Genomic DNA, 10,619 nt, shown 5'->3' with positions numbered 1-10,619 from the left:
ATTTTAGTCAGAGTACATACATAAAATAAAACACAAAAACCTACAGTTAGTCCAACTCAGAATCACAATGTTTGACTGGAACTCTTTGGTCTCTGATTATGTGTCAATGACCATCAGTGGTGAAAGATGTTTTTTGCTGCTTCCAACTCTCTACAGAAGTTCTCAGTGACAGTCGTCACTAGTTCTTACTTTCTCGCTGTTTCTCAGCAGCTTATATCCGGTCTCTCCATGCCAATGGCCACAACAGACACTCACCGCGCTCGTCTCCCAACCCGGTCCGTGTACGTTGAGTTCACTCGTTTTTCGATTTAATATTGAAAGTAAAAAAATGAGAAAACGGCTCATTTATTCATTTAAATTAAAAAACGAGAATTCGGCTTGATTTTAGATTTTTATGTTCAGTGATAGAGAATAGATAAATGGCTTGAATATTCGATTTCCACGTGTGGGCGGGCATGAAACGCCCCTTTCCGCTGATTGGTCAACCAACGATCAACCCGTACCGCTTTCAGTTCTTCCACAGTTCCGTGCAGAATAACAGTCTTCCGCTGCTGGACGGATTCTTTGACACAAATCGTGCTGGGCAGGGACTAGAAAGGGGTTTCTTCTTTACGTGCCAGAGAAATATTAACTGATTGTTTCAGAAATATTAATGTAGGCTATACCTAGCATCTGCACCCACATTACCCATCAGCCTAATTCTTTGGCACACCATTGGTTTTATTTAGTTGTCATCTCTGTGTGGCAAAGCTACGTGACCTACTGAACAGTGCACAGATGCAGTTACACTGTAGCGGAGCGCATCAGTATCAAATGTAAGTGTAAATATGCAGCAGTCATAACTTTTATTTTAGACAGCGCGCTGAGTTTTGAAAAAGGGATGAAGCCGAAATCAAATTAATCATTGCTATTGTAAAATAAAGCCGCAGAACCGTTGCACGGCTGACTCACTGGACAGTGCTGTTCATTAATGATCACAAATCGCTTGAGTGAATGATTCAATGTCCCATATACAGCCAATTGGTTCATTCCTGAATGAATCAGCGTTTTGAACGAATAGGTTGAATGAATGACTCACTGACTGACTATTAAAGGGGAACTTGGCAACTCTAGCCATTTCTTCGCTGATTTTCACTTTTGTTGTCGCATATTGTCTCAACGAGCTCCCCCTACAGCTATGGGGCGTATATTTCACAACACTGTCGTAAAAAAAACTTGTGGCCAGGGGCGTAGACAGGGGGTAGGAATGACTTTGACATTGGGGGGGTTGCGGGGCATATTGGCCACTATGAATCAATGTACATCCCACCACCATAATAGTAACATATACATGTAGTATGGTGACATGGTATAACATGTATGGAATCACAAACAGCAAATAAATAAACAAAATCATCCAATCTCTTTACTATTAGACAAATATTGGAGTTGTAAAACCCTGTAATTGCTGGCAGAAAGGACAGTGGCACTTTACAAGGCAAATATTTGATTTGTAACCCAAAAAAATACAAAAATACAACAGTCATAAACGGCTTTGGAAACTGGCAGGGTCTCTAAGGTAGGTATGTGATATAATTATTAACAAGGAGCTAACAATAAATAAATAATAAAAATAGTATTGTAAGATTAGATAAATCATGTAGGTGTTGTAATGGTGCAGAAATTGATGCTTAAGTCTACAGATGAGTATACTATCTTCCTCTAATGCCAGCGCCCCACCTGCTCCCCATGCTCCTTCCCCTCAGACAGTGTCCCACTTTAGTTCGGTATCAGCATTTTGTCCTCAAAGATCCATAGAAATATCCTGAAGACTACAATCTCATAGGAAGGTATTTGAATTTATCTGTCATTCTCTTACTCTTATGAGATCCTCCTGTTCTGCTCTTCAGGGGGTGAGGTAAATGGTGCCTTAGGCATGCCCTATTGCCTAGGCTAGAAAGCCAAAATGTTTTTTTCTCTTGTCAGTCAAAGCAAAAAATTGCTTGCAAATGGACTTTTTATCCAACAAGGCCAGTTTATCCTGATTGATATGACAGGCAGCAACATGGTTAAGTCTGTTTTAAGTCATTGAAGAGCGGAGCCAAGTCTTGAGCCTGCGGAGGGCACTAAAACTTGTCTCTGCCTCATAGGAAGAAACGGGGACTACCAAAGGCAACCTGACCAGGGTTTCCACTTGCCCAAACAATCCATGTACCTCTACAGGCAATCCACGAATTATCCCTGCAGCTTCTGCACTGTTACTAAATGATTAGTTCATTCGGAACATAGAAAGCTACACTGAAAGTGACTCTCTGTTCAACTCTGAATATTTATTAATCACTGGAGCATCAACCTCCTCACTCAGAAGTGTCTCTTCCAATTTTTGCAAAGTCAGCAAACGATCCTGGTTAAACCGCTCAGTGAACTGTGCATCTACAGTATCTAGGACTTTAAAGAATTCCACTCTGTAGTGGTCCTTTGCGCGATTTAGGCTGATGTGCTTCAGCTCCTCCAGTGAAGCATTTTGGGGGTGGTCTGCTCTGTGGAATTGTAAGGGGCTTAACACCTAAAGACTGAACCATGGCCATCGCCTCTTCAAACAAAGTTTGGAAGAATATCTTTTGGCCATGAGTGAGGTCCTGACAACTTCAACAGCAGCCTTCTTGCCAGCAACTGTAGCAGTTCTCTTCTGAAAAGAGATGTTCAGGCATTCAAGCTCATGAACCACTGGTAAGGCAAGTTTTAGACCCAACACTGTTTTGCTTTTACAAAACTGACCTAGCAAGCCATTAGCAGTAGATGCTGTGTTTGAGGCACCAGAAGCCATCTCCTCCATGCTAGCAAGCAATGATCCATACTGTGATAAAACAGCTGTGATGGCTTTGTTATGTACTGTCCATCTTGTTAGACAGAGCAGTTTTATTTTGGTGTAACATGTATTCTCTGCACTTGCAATCGCTGCATGAATTGGTGGACCCAATCCAAGAAGTCTCTGATTAAAATGGAGGCTTAGCTAGCTTTCTGTGCTATTAAATTAGTACAGTGGGCACCACAGTGAACGTAGAGTGCTAGTGGCTGCTCTTGTTTTATCATTGCCTGTGCCCCAAAATGCTTACCAGACATATTAGCAGCCCCATCATAAATTTGACCTCGTAAACCATGGATTGGTAAATTTAATCTCAGCAGCACATTCTTAGGCAACTTCAGCAAGACTCTTTCCTGTTGTATCTGAGACACCGTACAAACCAATGAATTATTCATGGGGAATCAGGTCATTGTCAATATAACGCAGGCATATGCTTTCTTGTTCTTGCCCAGATACTTCTTGTGTTCAATCAATGATAATTGCATACTGAAGAATGGGTAGATTCTTGATTGTGTCAGCTATTCCATGAACAATACTGTTGCTTATTGTGGACAGAATTTCATTCTGGATCTCTGGACTAATGTATTCTTTCTGGGGCCTCTGCAACCATTTGTCTAAAAGGACATCATCCTCTGCTTTGTCTTTCAAGAGCTGATACAAATGACTATTTTCATCCTTCATCCTTAAGGCCTGTCCCTGTCGTGCTAAATATCTGATAGAACTTACTATTTTCCCAAGACAGTGGCTATTGTCTGCTTTTTGCTTTGCCAAAGCACTGGACAATTTGGCATCTACAGGGTGATTTTATTGTGCAGTCACAGAGACAGCATGAGTGTGTATGACTATGTGCTTTACATTTTTCAGTCGCTCTTTTCCAATTTTTAAATCCTGTATTTATAAAGGCAGGCTCTGCTTTTGCTGCAAAGGGTGTGGGTTTTTCTTGATACACTTTCTTGCAATAGAAACACAAAACCCCTTTTTGCAATACATCATAATGCAGCCAGGGAAATTCCTTGTACCACCTCTCTTGGAAATGTTAGACAGCACTTGAGTCTGTATACATTTTGGGTGTGGCTGATATGGCTCTATCCTCTGACTTGAATCTTCAATGTCACTTAACTCTCTGTCCCCGTTTCTGTCTCTGCTTCTGTCATGCATGTTCTGAACTCCCTAAACCAAAAAAGTCACAATCTCTCTCAAAGCCATGAGACTACACTTACATCAAGCTTATAAAGTTTTGTGAAATCATACTCAAAATAAAAGAAAAAAACTGCAGGACTTGGGACTTTCAGACCACTGTGGACATCTATACTTTATTTTTATGAAATAAAGATATTTTATGATATTTACAATATTTCAGTTACACTACACTTAAACTAACTTTTATCTTCTTAATATCTGGACCAAAAAAAAGTGTTAAATGAGTATACAGATTACATCTACAGTAATTTTATACAACAGACATTTTATGAAAATATCAATAATACCTAAATCAATGTATTTAGAAGGTTTTAATATTATCAAAATTAAAGTGAGATTTTTAATAAAATATTCCTAAACTGAATTTTTCGGCTTTCCTTGCAGGCCACAAATTGTTGAGCAATCTTTTTTATTGCTAAATGATCAAGTTTTTCCTTGTGTATATGACACACAACAACACTAGTCAGCCGTGTTTGTGTCATGGTTCTACGAAGCCATGTTTTTAGCCTCCTGAGACCACTGAAACTGCTCTCAGCTTCTGCTGAGGACACGGGAGTGACAAGCAGCAGTCTGACAAGTGTTTCCACCTAATCAAAAAGACTACGGACTTCTGGACACATCCCCTGAAGGATGCTTGCTACTTCACTGCTGGACTGCATATTATACTTTGATCTGAACATTGCCAATTGTGTGTTAAGGGATATTTTGCAGATATAGGCCGCAATAGTAGGAAAGTACTACTGTCCATCCCAGAAGAACAAAGAGCCAGTGGAGTAAAGGACCTGGACTTGGATCAGGATTCTCTGCCCATCGAGAGAGCACTTGGCATGCAGTGGTGTACAGAAAAAGACACCTTCACATATGACATCAAGGTACAGGAGAAGCCCTTGAGTAGAAGAGGTATTCTCTCAGTTGTTAATTCAATCTATGATCCTCTTGGGTTCCTGGTACTACTCATCCTACCAGTCAAGCTCCTTCTAAGGAATATGTGCAAACAAGGATATGGATGGGATGAGCAGATTGAGGGGAAGCGTGCTGATCAGTGGGTCAGATGGCTAGAAGATCTAAATCACCTCTTAGACTTCCAGATCAAAAGATGCGTAAAACCAGAGAAGTTTGGTAATACATCAGAAGCACAGCTGCATCATTTCTCTGATGCCAGCGAGAATGCTTACGGCACAGCAACTTATCTGGTACTTACCAATGAACAAAATCAAAAACATTGTTCCATGTTGATGGGAAAGTCAAGAGTTAGCCCACTCAAGCAAATCACAATGCCTAGACTTGAACTGACAGCAGCAACCATAGCCGTCAAAGTAGAAAAAATACTAAGGCAAGAGCTTCAAATCCCACTAAAGCAGTCTTTTCTGGACAGACAGCACTACAGTGCTCAGCTACAATGACAATGAGAGTGCACGCTTCAAAACATTCGTAGCAAACATGATCTCACTAATAAGAGATGATACTACTCCACTGCAGTGGAGGTATGTCAGGACATCACAAAACCCTGCAGATCAAGCTACCAGATTTCTTAAAGTGAAGGACTTTATACAAGACGAAAGGTGGGTTAAAGGGCCCAACTTTTTGTTGAAACCAGAAGAATGGCCACAAAGACCCACAAAGACTCTTTCTATGGGTCTATGGTAAGACTCTTTTCAATGGCCACAAAGACTCTTTCTATGGGTCTATGGAATTGTCAGTCAGCAGTCAATAAAGCTGACTTCATTCCTGCCTTTGCATCTCTTTCAACTCTTAATATCTTGGGCTTGACTGAGACCTGGATCCGTCCAGAAGACTCAGCAACCCCTGCTGCTCTCTCTAACAACTTCTCTTTCTCTCACACCCCTCGCCAGTCTGGTAGGGGTGGGGGGACTGGTATTCTCATTTCTAACAATTGGAAATACTCAACTCTCTCCTCTCTATGCAATAACAACTCATTTGAATATCACGCTATTACACTTACAACTCCCTTTAAGATCGAGATTGTAGTCATTTATCGCCCCCCAGGTCAACTGGGAAGCTTTGTTGAGGAGCTGGATGTGCTGCTGTCCTCTTTCCCTGAGGACGGCACTCCACTTGTAGTCTTTGGCGATTTCAACATTCATCTAGAGAAGCCGTATGCTACAGATTTCATCTCTCTCCTAGCCTCATTCGATCTCAATCGGCTCATCACCACAGGTACTCACAAGTCAGGCAACCAACTGGACCTGGTCTACACACGCAACTGCATCACAGACAACATTTTGGTGAAACCTCTCCATGTTTCAGATCATTTCCTCATTACTTTCAATCTACAACTCACTATCCACACTCCACCAACTCCCCTACCAGTTACCTTCAGACGAAACCTGAGCTCACTTTCTCCCTCCCGTCTTTCCTCTGCTGTGTCATCTTCTCTTCCCTCACCCTCACAATTCTCATCTCTAGATGTGAATACCGCAACGGATACTTTATGCTCCACATTAACTTCTTCTTTAGACACTATCTGCCCTCTCTCCTCCAGGCCAGCACGCGCTACCCCCTCTAACCCCTGGTTATCTGAAGTTCTTCGGGAACACCGGACTAAACTCAGGGCAATGGAGAGGAAATGGCGCAAATCAAAAGATACATCTGACCTGAGTATGTACCAATCTCTGCTCTCTTCCTTTTCTGCTGATGTTCATGCCGCAAAATCTTCATATTTCCACAAGATTAACTCCTCCTCTAACACACGAACACTTTTCAAGACATTCAACTCTCTCCTCTGTCCACCTCCACCACCCACCTCCTCGCTAACTGCTGATGATTTTGCTAACTTCTTCACTAACAAAACAACAACCATTAGCAGTCAATTCTCTCCTCCACACACACAGGAACCTAGTCCAACCTCTCCCACAGCCAATAACCTTCTCTCCTCCTTCTCTCCTCTAACCGAGGAAGAAGTATCTAAACTTCTCCTCTCCAGTCATCCTACCACCTGCCCTCTAGACCCCATCCCCTCACACCTTCTTCAAGCCATCTCTCCCACACTTCTACCAGCACTCACACACATCATCAACTCATCCCTCCATACTGGCATTTTTCCTACAGCATTTAAGCAGGCTCGGGTAACCCCACTGCTTAAAAAACCAACTTTAAACACATCACTTCTAGAGAATTACAGACCTGTCTCTCTCCTACCTTTCATTGCAAAAACACTTGAAAGAGTTGCTTTCAACCAAGTATCATCTTTCCTGTCTCTGAATAACCAGCTGGATGTTAACCAATCTGGCTTCAAGAAAGGGCATTCGACCGAGACCGCATTACTTTCAGTCACAGAAGCCCTGCGGATCGCCAAAGCTGCTTCCAAATCATCAGTTCTCATTCTCCTAGACCTGTCTGCTGCCTTCGACACTGTGAATCATCAGATCCTTCTGTCCACCCTCTCATCACTGGGCATCACTGGATCTTCCCTCCACTGGTTTGAGTCCTATCTCACAGGTAGGTCATTCAGGGTCGCATGGAGAGGCGAGGTATCCAAAGTACATCGACTGACCACAGGGGTTCCCCAGGGGTCAGTCCTTGGACCCCTCCTCTTCTCCATTTATACCACATCACTGGGACCCATCATACAGGCACATGGTTTCTCTTACCATTGCTATGCTGATGACACCCAGCTCTACCTCTCATTTCAACCAGACGATCCCACAGTAGCTGCACGTATCTCTAGCTGTCTGGCGGACATCTCGGCATTGATGAAGGAACATCACCTGCAGCTCAATCTGGCAAAGACTGAGCTTCTTGTTCTCCCTGCCAATCCGTCTCTACAGCACGACTTCACTATCCAGTTAGACTCATCCTCAATCACCCCATCAAGGTCAGTCAGAAATCTTGGAGTAATCTTTGATGACCAGCTAACCTTCACAGACCACATTTCAAAGACAGCTCGATCATGCAGGTTTGCAATCCACAACATCAGGAAGATCAGGCCTTTCCTAACTGAGCATGCAACACAGCTTCTTGTACAGGCCCTGGTTATTTCTAGGCTTGATTACTGCAAAGCTCTTCTAGCTGGTCTTCCATCATGTGCAACTAAACCCTTACAATTGATCCAGAATGCTGCTGCTCGTCTTGTATTCAACGAGCCCAAAAGGGCCCACGTCACTCCGCTGTTCATCTCCCTGCATTGGCTACCACTCGCTGCTCGAATCAAGTTCAAGGCGCTGACACTTGCTTACAGATTGTCCACCGGCTCAGCTCCCTCCTACTTTCACTCGCTCCTACGGGTCTACATCCCTACCAGAAGCCTACGATCGGCCAAGGAGCGACGGCTCGTGGTGCCTTCACAGCGAGGCCCAAAATCACTGTACAGAACATTCTCATTCACGGTTCCATGCTGGTGGAATGACCTACCCACCCTCGTCCGTAATGCAGAATCCCTGACAGCATTCAAAAGACAACTGAAAACTCATCTCTTCCGTGAGCACTTAACATAAAAAAAAATAAAAAAAAAACCCTTTCTCTTGAAATCTTCGCTTGTCTGGTTTATGCTACTCCGAGCAATGTTTGAACTTTGTATTCTGAGCACTTCTTGCGTTGTTTTTGCCTCTCCACGATGACTCGCTTGGTTTAATCCTCAAATGTAAGTCGCTTTGGATAAAAGCGTCTGCTAAATGACTAAATGTAAATGTAAATGTAAGACCTGATCAAATGAGTCAAGGTGCACAGCAAGACCCTGAAACCAAAAATGAATTCAAGGTCAACATTCTCAACATTAAAGAAAACAATGACATTCTGAGTAAGTTAACTCATTACTACTCAAGCTGGTTTCATCTAAAAAAGGCAGTGGCATGGATGTTAAGACTCAAGAAGACACTGTTACAATTATGTAAAGCAAGAAGACAGTTTCAAAAATCCATTGCACAATCAGAGAAAGACCCAGAAAAACAATAGTCTCTTTTACAGGAGCAGATGCAAAAATACAGATCAACAATGGAGAAAAAGTCACTGAGACTGAAGGACTTGAATCAAGCACAAATTTAGCTCATTCAATAGTCCAAATCAATTTCAGAATGAAATTGAGGCTCTGAGAAAAAATATTCCTGTTAAGAGGAAAAGTCAGCTGTACAAGCTTGATCCTGTGCTACAGGATTGGATACTAAGAGTGGGTGGTAGGCTCAGAGCAGCCATGCCAGAGGAATTTAAACATCTCAAAATCCTCTCAAAAGGCTCCGGGATTTCAACTCTCATTTTAAATGACATTCATCAAAGATGTGGTCACTGTGGTAGAAACTACTTGCTATCTACTCTCCAACAAAAATTCTGGATCCCACAAGCCAATTCAGCAATTCGGAAGCTTATACATTAATGCTCAGTTTGTTGTAGATTCAATGGAAGAATTGGAGAGCAGAAAATGGCAAGTTTGCCAGAAGACCGCTTGCTACCTGATAAGCCCCCTTTCACGAACATGGGCGTAGATTACTTTGGACCCTTCGATGGAAAACAGGACCGGAGTACTCTAAAAAGGTATGGAGTGTTGTTCACTTGCCTAACAATCAAAGCAGTAAACATTGAGGTAGCTGATAGTTTGAACACTGATTCATACATAAACACTTTAAGGCATTTGTAGAGGCTATCCTATAAGCCTCTGAATAGATGGCATGGTGTTCTCAACGCATAGCAGAAAAGTCCAAACATTAGCTCTCTTTTGGTGGTGTTCCCATTTATTATTTAGGTAAAAAATAATAATTTACATCAAATGGTACTTCACCCTAAGGTATAAAGTGCTGTTGGTAAAGTGAGTGCTCATGGCTACGGTAAGAACCGTGTGTTCCCCACCATCCACACCTTTTCCTAACTTCTTCTTCTTCTTCTTCTTGTTTAATGGCGATTAACTCCTAAGGAGCATTATCGCCACCTACTGTGCTGGATGGCAAATTAACCTTGGGTGATAAGTCTGAATTTTAAAAACTGTCTGCCTGTCTACTACTAACTATATCATCCCACATACATCATCATTATTTATCATACCTGCAATAGAGGTTTCATTGAGCTTCATTCGGCGCTGCGTGTTCAGCTCCTCCGTCCACACTCAGCCCCCATGGCGGGTTCAACGTTACACACATATTATATTCTAAATCCCAAACCTGAATCATATATAAACGCAATTAATGCTCTATATATCTGTCTGACTATTAAACCTTTTCCTAGAATATCCTCATTCTTCATTCTATCCTCTCCATTTTTCAAATGACTGAATAATACATCCCGAAAAATATTATACTTACTACAAATAAATAATACATGACATGCATTTTCAGATACACCACATGCATCACATAATCCATTCTCATGTGACCCCATAATTGCCAGTGTTGAGTTTAACCCTGTATGTCCCAGTCTTAACCTTGACAGCAATACCTCTTCTTTCCTATTTCCTCCCTGGCAATGTTTCATCCCTACTGTCTGTGTGATACTATGACACCATCTCCCTTTGCTACTACTATCCCATCTAATTTGCCACTTATTCATTAACTTCCTCTTTAAAATCGATTTTGCCTCCTTTTTCCCCATAGGTACTCTAACATCCACCTCCCTCTTGTCTAGTGCTTTTTTT

At 42.1% G+C, this 10,619-nt stretch overlaps 1 long non-coding RNA gene across 1 annotated transcript in view; it reads right to left on the bottom strand.

Moving 5' to 3' along the window:
* Window positions 1-10,619, bottom strand: part of LOC143746613 (uncharacterized) — a 299,149-nt gene that overhangs the window by 190,685 nt on the left and 97,845 nt on the right. The window lies entirely within an intron of this gene.

The sequence above is a fragment of the Siphateles boraxobius genome, unplaced genomic scaffold (genome assembly GCF_051911475.1).
Source record: "Siphateles boraxobius isolate OS27281-9 unplaced genomic scaffold, OSU_SipBor_1 22, whole genome shotgun sequence".
NCBI lineage: Eukaryota > Metazoa > Chordata > Actinopteri > Cypriniformes > Leuciscidae > Siphateles > Siphateles boraxobius.
This window is presented reverse-complemented; position numbering and strand designations above follow the sequence as displayed.